This window comes from Vitis vinifera, chromosome 14, assembly GCF_030704535.1.
Source record: "Vitis vinifera cultivar Pinot Noir 40024 chromosome 14, ASM3070453v1".
NCBI classification, from domain to species: domain Eukaryota; kingdom Viridiplantae; phylum Streptophyta; class Magnoliopsida; order Vitales; family Vitaceae; genus Vitis; species Vitis vinifera.
The window spans coordinates 20,188,150-20,197,173 of record NC_081818.1 but is presented as its reverse complement, the minus strand read 5'-3'; the positions used below and the strand labels follow the sequence as shown (position 1 = coordinate 20,197,173).

At 36.1% G+C, this 9,024-nt stretch overlaps 1 long non-coding RNA gene across 1 annotated transcript; it reads left to right on the top strand.

Moving 5' to 3' along the window:
• Positions 1 to 6,837: 6,837 nt before the first annotated feature.
• Positions 6,838 to 7,602, top strand: LOC109123893 (uncharacterized). Its single transcript, XR_002031736.2, has 2 exons — positions 6,838 to 7,064; positions 7,295 to 7,602. It is a non-coding gene; the product is annotated as an uncharacterized LOC109123893 (long non-coding RNA).
• Positions 7,603 to 9,024: the final 1,422 nt, after the last annotated feature.

Here is a 9,024-nt window from a genome sequence, read left to right as displayed (position 1 = left end):
TCACTGATGAGTTCAAGCCGAAGAGGTATACGAATCATGTTTATTGGATAATTCAGATTGATTTGCATGTGTTGTGCCCCACTGATTTCAAGTCATTTTACCATTGAAACTGTTCCTTCCCGTTTCCCATGTCAGTTGAATGGGAAAATTCTCCAATTTGCTATTTTCCTTCCTTCCCAATTATTGCTCTTCTTTTGACTCCATTTTTCTGTTTGTATGTTATTTCTAATACATCTGCTGTAACTGCAGTATATGGGTTAGCCTCAGTGTCACAACAAGTAATTAAATGTGATATTCTCCCGCCAACCACCGGTAGCTCCAACTCTTCTTTTCCTTTTGTATTCCTAAGACACGACACTATGTACATTAAATGCATCGAAATTTCTAGTTCACTCTTCTTAATCAATCCTAAAGAATGCTATTCTGCTTGACAATGACGTGTAATTATTGAATAATGCACGCCCGAGTTCATAGCCATGTTCTTCAAAACCACAAGCCACAGAAGCCTGAGAAAAAAAATGAAAAAAGAACAAAGAGTAAAGGGAAATCGAGCACTGTATTCGGTGCTCACAGTTTTCAAACCAACACAAAACTCAAAAAAAAAAAGAAAAACCTAACGATCATTACAGCCAACCTAACCATAGGTCGGGGTCCAATAGGTCTCTGACAAATTACGGAAGTTGGAAAACGTTAATAATCACTATAATTATAGAGCTCAATAACTGAAGTCAACAATGTTCCCTCAAGAAGAAAGATCTACAGTCCCCTACCTCGCTTATTAAAAGAAACTGGGGCAGAAATCCTCACAACCACACACGTACGACATGCTCACATTTATTCTTCTGAACGAGACTTGAACGAACTGGATACATTTAATCCCGAATTTAAGGGGACAGCCGTTTTGGGCCTGTTTGTTTAGTGTTTTCAAGAACTGTTTTCTGTTCTTGAAAACAAAAAACACCAAAAACTCGTTTGGTTGAGAGAGTGATTTTTGTTTTTGTTGTTTCCCGTGTTCTCAAAATGACACTGTTTAGAGAACAACAAAATCTTGTTTTCCCCATTTTTTTACTGTTCACAGAACAAAATTAAACAAAAAAAAAACAATCTGTTTCCCGTGTTTTTTTTTTCTTCCCGTTTTCATCTCTTCTCCAGCACAGTGGCTCGCCTCTTCTTGTTTCTCAGTTTTGATTCAAGGTTCGTGAAATTTAAATCCAATCGCACAATAGCAAAGAGACCCCTAAAACGGATCCAGAAAACGCAGGGAGCAAAAGAAAATCCATTTTTTTGGTTTTCCTTGGGGTTTTTGCTTGGATTTTCTCGGAAATCAAACGGGGGTTGTAGGGTTTTTGCTTGGATTTTCTCGGAAATCAAACAAGGATGAATTTTCCCGGAAATCGAATGGGGGATGGATTTTCTTGGGAATCAAACAGGGGTTGCAGGGTTTTTGCTTGGATTTTCTCGGAAATCAAACGAGGATGAATTTTCCCGGAAATCGAATGGGGGATGGATTTTCTTGGGAATCAAACGGGGGTTGCAAAAAAAAATAATAATAATAATAACATGATTAGATTAGTACCTGTGAGGATTGAGAGTGGCAGAGGAAAATAGGGCCTTTTACGGATTCTCTCGACTAGAGGGCAACTTAGAAAAGGGCTTCTTGATGCCCAATGAGAGAAGTGGGTGGAGAAGTGGGTGGCATTTTGAATTTTAGATTTAGTAGAGATAAAAAAAAATTAACATCATGAGAACAATTTTATCTCAACTTAATAAAATATGCTATAATTTTTAATAAAGTTAAAGATTAAATAAAAAAATATTAATAAAAATAATTTTATTATGTTTGATTTATTTTAAAAAAATATAAAAAATATTTTTATTTTTAAATTAATAAAATAAATAATTTTTTTAATTTAAATGAACTATATATCTAAAAATTATTTATAAATTTATAATATAAAATTACTTGAAGAAAATATTTTATTAATTAGAAAAGAAAAAAAAAATCTTTCAAACATGTTTTTTGTTTTATTTGTTCTAAATTTTTTTTTTATTAACTCAACCAAACATGTTTTTTTGTTTTTGAGAACAAAAACTGTTTTTCAAAATTCAGTTCCCAAACACAATTTTTTTTTTAAAAACACCAAAAACTGTTCTCAAAAATTGTTTTCCATAACAGTTTTCAAAAACAGCAACCAAACAGGCCCTTTATTTCTGCAGAAAAATAGACACATAAGTCAACAGTGGTAGATTAGAATGATAAATGTTAACTCACACTGCATTAGCTGCATGGAAATCGAAGTTTGTTTGAACACTGACAAGAGTGTCAGTGTTCTTGAATTCAGAATTTATTTGGAAGTGACTTTTAAATGGAATCCCCACCTTTTTTTAAAAAAAAAAAAAAAAAAGGGGATAATCTCTTAAAATTAATTTCACATAATTAGATTTTTCCAAAAATCTTATTTTTATTATAATTAATTATAAAAAAATACCATTAAAACACTTGGTTTTTTAAACAAATATAAACACTAAGTAATTCTCTTTAAAACCCTTTTAATAAAAGTGTTAGTAAAATTCGATATTCTAAAGTGAACTCTTACTATATTTATCACATCTCGTATTCTCTAATGTATTTTATCTAGACACCAGCGAATAGGCTCATCTCATCATCCACAAACATCCTCAAGCTAAACATCAATCTAATGACTCACTTTTCGTGAGAGTTTAATTTATCCCCCGCTATTTTATGCGGACCCAATACTTCTCACATAAATTGCAAGGTTCATCATATCTAAAAGGTAATAAAAAAAATAGCATATTCATACAACATCTGATATTTCATTTTGTTGGTCAAGCTAAGTGCCCTTAACCAAACCTGACATGAGCTGAAGTCAATGGAAGCTTATTATGCACGGTTAGAATGCCTCAAATATGGGCACCTTACCTATTTGTGGTAATGGCATCATCAAATTAAAGAAGGCAATGTCACGATCTTGGCATTTATGATGGAAGATCTGAACCTCATAAACTCGTTAAGAGTGCTCCACAATAATAAAGGGGGTCAAAAGTGGATCATAGTCTTCTTCATCTATATTTGAAAGAAAGGAAATTTGGTCCATAAGCCATTCCAAATCAGATCAACTGTCTGAAACCGGTGCATATTCTTGCCAATGAAAGTTGAATGCATGTAAATAGGTTAATGTAAAAACCATAAAGATAAAATAATGCACACATAAAAGTATATGTTGATTTAACATGGTTTGACCAATCATGTCTACGTCCATAGATGAGAGAGAATATTTCATTGTATTATAAAGAATATTACAAAGGATAGAAATCAAATACCATTATTGGATATCAAAACGTCTCACGTTTCATCACTCCATGTGTCTATACCATGCATGACAAGCCCCCTCATTCCACCTAATGTTTCACACATATCTATCCATATGTAATAAAATTCCTTATTTTATAAGGAAAACTAATAATATAATTTATAGAATCTATGTTAATTAGAAATTTATTCAACACAACAAATGACATTATTGACTAATAGATAAAACTATAGTGAACTAAAAAATGAAGGCCCCATCTAGTGGCAAAGACTTATCTGCAAATGGTCAATACATTGAGAACCCCTATTATTGAGCAGATGAATATATAATCGGCTGCAAATTAATAGAGGCACACATACTTTCTAATGATGATGTTCACTAATTGACATAATGATACATATCATTTCTAAGCTATTATTTGTAAAAAATGAGATTACATGGATTTATGCGTGATTAACTATTATTGCTTATAAATAGTAAAACATATAGAAAGTGAAATATTTCTCTATTGGGAGAAGCCATAGAATCATAGGATATTTAACAATTTAGGGATACTAGATCTACTCGCAATAGAAGATATAAAAAGATAAAATAGGTTTAGGGGGCTAAATTTTTTTTTACCTTTTGATCTAAATGTTCTTAGATTAGATTCTAGCTTATGAAAAGGATCTCAATCACCTTACAATCTTCCACCCGATCACTTCTTCTTTGAGCCTTAACACTTGTGTAAAGTGGCTACATACCTCTTGATGAAGAGAGAGATGAAGGATTTCTATAATACAATGGTTGAGAGTATGTCTTGTTAGGATTGAGCCCAAGAAAGCATGATATGATGTAATGGATTGAGATTAATTTATAAATTTATTTATTTGTGTTTCTTGGTTTCCCTTTATTATCTCATTTGCGTTAATTGGTTATTTGAGTGTACACGTCTCATATCACTTGTATTGTATATGGCTTGAGTGCATTAGGAGTTGCATAGAAGATCTAAGTCATGGGTTCCTTACACAGTGATGAGTTGTTCATAGTCGATCCATGAATTTGGGTAATCCATCTGAGGTTGTAGTGCACTAACTTTTAATTGGAGGGATGACTTGTCTTAGTCGTCAAGATGGTTTTCCTAAATTGAGTGCACTAGTGCATGTGATGCACGTTGGATAGGACCTATGGTGAATCAAGATGTAAGACTATCAATTATCATGATTCACCAAGTTACTGTACTACATGGACTCTCAACCTTGAGATGATATTGAGTTTGTGCTAAAGTCAACAAGAGGCTTTGACTTATGGGTGAAACCTTAAAGCGGTCATATATCCCTATTGATTGGTGGGTCACTATTGATGAAGGCTAATGACAATAGTTATTCTCAATAGAGACACCATGATATCTCATGGACTGAGACAGTGTGTCCCCTTAAGTGGTCAAAAGGACACTTGATCTAGAAGACTATGACTATAACATTTCCTTTAGTGAAAATTTGACATATGTTTCTTGGAGTTAGAGTAAGTCAATTGATCACATAATAAGTAGGATCTATAACTCAAGGATTTGAGAGGTAATCTTGATAGGTGATAGCATGACCTTGTTAGATTATGGATATTAGTTCATGGGGAGTCTGCATGCAATGGATAGTAGGTCACAGACTCGAGTTTCGTGTTGTTATTTACATAGGGTATTGAAGTGCAATTGATTTTAGTGGAATGTTTAATCAACTGCATAATTAAATTTTGAGGTAACTAGTACTCCTATGGTCCCAATAGTTCATTCTTTGAGCTTAAATACCATGATGACACAGTTTATGAGGGTTCGATTAACACTTGATTAATTTTTGTGCATAAGGGTGTTTTGATAAGTATGCAAATTTGCATAGGGGATAGTGAATAAGTTCTCTTGATTGGACACTATGTGGTTAATTAATCAATTAAGACCCATTTTTGGTTAAATTAAGTGACCCAAGCCTTGATGGGCTCAAGTTACTTAAGCTCATTAGGGAAACCATGTAAGTACCCCCTTAGGGGTTAGGGTTTCCATAACTTTTTGAGAAACAATTATCTTCCACCTCCAAAAAGAGTGAGCATAGGATTCCTCTCTTCTAAACTCCACACTTTGGAGTGTCAAGATTGTGGTTCGAGTGTACGAGACTTCTAGATTCTTCGTTCTTCATCTTCACTGAGCATAATTGATTTGGGAACATCAAAATTAAAGATAAATTTTAATAATGGTTTTTCTCTAGACCCTATATTGGTAAAATATGTTTTTTTTTTTTTTTTTTGCTTCTATTGCATAGGATCTAAAGGCCTAGGAAAATTTGTAATGCACCTCGATCTAAAGTAAGGGAAAGAAACAATCTAGGGTTCCCAACAACTTGTATCAAATCCCTAGGTTAAGTTTTTGCATGTTAGATCTACCATAAGGTGTGCTAACTCTATTTTGCAAGGCTTGTTTTTCATTCCATGGCCCCAAGAATGAATAATCGTTTGTTTTCTATTAAATATGATGGTTATAATTGTGAATGCTTATCATTTGGATTCCTTTCTTTGCTTAGATTGAGTTGTAAGCTCTATGGTTAGGAGCTATGCCCATGGGGGGCCAGAAAGGGGGTTAAACTGCGCGTTGGGAAAGACTCAGCACATGCGTTGAGGTGGCCATGAAGATAGGGATCTCATGCACATAGGGAAGGATGGCAATGGACACGTGGAGCTATGCCCATCACATGAGGTGGTGGTCTAGGAAATACCCGGTACTTGTGTGGGCCACGGAATTGAGACTACCCCAAAGTTCATCCACCAGATTAACAAAATTCTGGAAATCCATATTGACATTGCTTGCTTGAACTAAGAACCCAACTCCGTGAATTGCGTCACAACAAAGTGTACCTAAACATTTTCTACTTCCTTTGTGACCTTTGGGGGAGCTCCATCATCAGAAATCACGGGGAATGCATGGGGTGACTCAGTAGTGTACCACTCAATTATGGGAATATCATCAATGAAAGAGGACGTTTTGGCGCAATCATTCAAAACTATAAGGAGCTTCTTCTGCATAAATGGAGCAGGTCGACCAAATTTAGGTCTGTGTTTGATCTTTAACTTTGTTAATTCGCTCCATAGCAGCTCTTGCATCTTTAATGTTGTCATGTCTGTTTCTTGGCTCTTGCATCTCTCTATAAATGAGGCTTGCCAAGCATTCAAATGATGGTCTCTTGGTGCCGAAAAGCTTAGTGGCATGAAGGACGGGTTCTCTCTCCTTCAACTTCTTGTCCAATAGCATATATTTAAGTTGTTGCAGTTGCTCGACAAAGGCAGACTCAAACTGGTGATTTTTGGAGGGGAGCATATGCAGCTTAACGGGGGGTGGGGGTGGGGCTGGCTCTCAAAGGTGGCCATGCTTCCATGTGTTCCAGTATTTTTTGAAGCAAATCTGATGATTTGATTGCTCTAGTTTTCTTGCTAGATTTTCAGCTCTCGAACATAAATACCAAGAATCGATGCCAAGTTTGGTGGGTGCGAAGGTTGGGAGGATGGTGAGCTAGTCATAAGGCTTTAGGCATGGAGTTGTTTAGCTCGGGATTTGGGTTTGATAGAGGGATTTTGATGGAGTGTTTTGCAAAGGTTTTGGGTGGCCATGCACGCATGGGTCACATGCACATGGGGAGGACCTTCTTAATGAAGGATATTTGATTGATTGCAGCTTTCCAAGATGCCTACAAGAAAAGAGCACCAACAAGAAAGGTGGTATCATCTGACTTGACCCCACTTTTGTTTTCCCTTTCAGACCGAAAACCCATTCCCTTGATTTCAATTCTGTTCCATTGCTGAGAAACATACTCTCCTGAACCAGTCTTTCCATTGGGAAGCCAATATTCGGGTTCCACTTCCTTGTATTTATGAAGATTCATAACACCCATATCCCCAACTTCAGATTGGAAAAACTAATGTGTCTTTTTCCAATATTTGGGCAGCAAATTTGAAGTGGACAGTGACGGAATCTTCTGTACTCAAGATGAAAACCCACATAGAACAACAACCAATTGGTCTAGGAAGCGGACCCAGGTGAATCCCGTGGTGGAAACCATGTTAATATCGGCTTTAAAGATGCACCACTAGGAAGCATATGAAACAGAAAAGGTGGCCATGCAAAAGTGAGTCGGATGTAATGTCTGAAAGTGCCGAGCAGCAGTATGGCTTTCTTTCTGATTAACTGCTTTGTCAAATTCTAAAGCTCTCATTCTAATTATGCTCTAATAAGAGAATATCAAATCCAAATCCATCAGTTTTCTCATATGATTGGCCAATGGAGCGGTGCTCGGGTGCAAGGTTTAAGAAGCGGGTCCCGGGGTGCAAAGGTGGCAGAGAGCATCTCCCAATCCTTGAATAAGTTGAGATTGTGATTGTTGTGTTTGTTGATGTAAAAACCCATCTACCATACAAATCAAAACCCTCCCTACCCCACAAATATAGAATGTTGGCCCCAAATAACGAGATTAATCACAACTGTCAATAACTTGAACACTACTTCAAGAATGGTAAGAGTGTGTTTGATAGTGATTCTGATAAGTTTTTTTAGTCTTTCTAACCTTGAAATTTTTTATTTTTCAAGTATTAAAAATGCTAAAAACACTTCTAAAAATCACTTCCAAATGCACTTTAGATCCTCTTGCAAAAATTCCATTACCATGGAACAACCATAAAGGAAGACCCAGCTTCATTTTCTTTCCATTCTGTTCTACTTCCTGTCTTTCAAGAGTTCTCTAACAAAAATGAATGCATATATAATCACCTTCATCCAACTTCCTTGCACAACTACCAACACCTTTATCCACCTTGCTATCACCAATTTGCAAACACTATAACCCTAGTGCACGAGGAATCCACCCATGCCCACGATGAAAAATTCAGACTACAGTACCCCATTTTACATGATTGCCTCACCCGTGTGCAGAGCATCAAGTAGAAATTTACTCATCTTCATCTGTATTCCTCCATTTCATCCTTAGGCGTTTCAATGTGGTCCACGTGGCTTACAGATATCCAGGAATACCCGTTTGTATAGAATTTGGCCCTAATGGGGCTCTCCTAGAAAACATCTCAATCAAAACGGCCAACCAAGTTGTGATACTCAACACCCCAAACACACCAGAAACAGGAGAATAAAAACGGAAATAGGAGCCAAAGTAAAAACCAAGGGAAGAGTAAATAAAAAATCAAGCAAATCATGAACGTATAGAGCCTCATTTCAGGTGACATCCATGGGCTAATACAAGTGAAATCACTGAGGAACAAGAACCATTATTCTTAGATATCAAGTTCAAAAATAAATCCATGTATTAGCCTTGTACAGGGAAAACAAAAAAAAACCCAAAACATAGCATGCATACAAAGGATCATATTAAACCAAAACAAACAAATAACTCTTCATATCCAGAGCAATCAACAAGATAAAAGCCTAGAAAGTCAGCATAAAATGAGAGCAAAATAGTGTGAAAAGCTCACGGTAGTCATACCTGGACAAAACGGGCAAGCTCCTCCTCTGTTTCCCTGCTTTTGCCCTTTTTTTTTCTCTTCTCCCCCCTTCTTCTGTTCTCCACCTATTCTCTCTCAAGCTCTTAAAACTTTTCTTACTGCCTCCCCAAAATTTTTTTGCTCTCTCTCCATTCTCAGCATGCTCACTCTCTCAAAAATGGCTCCCTCA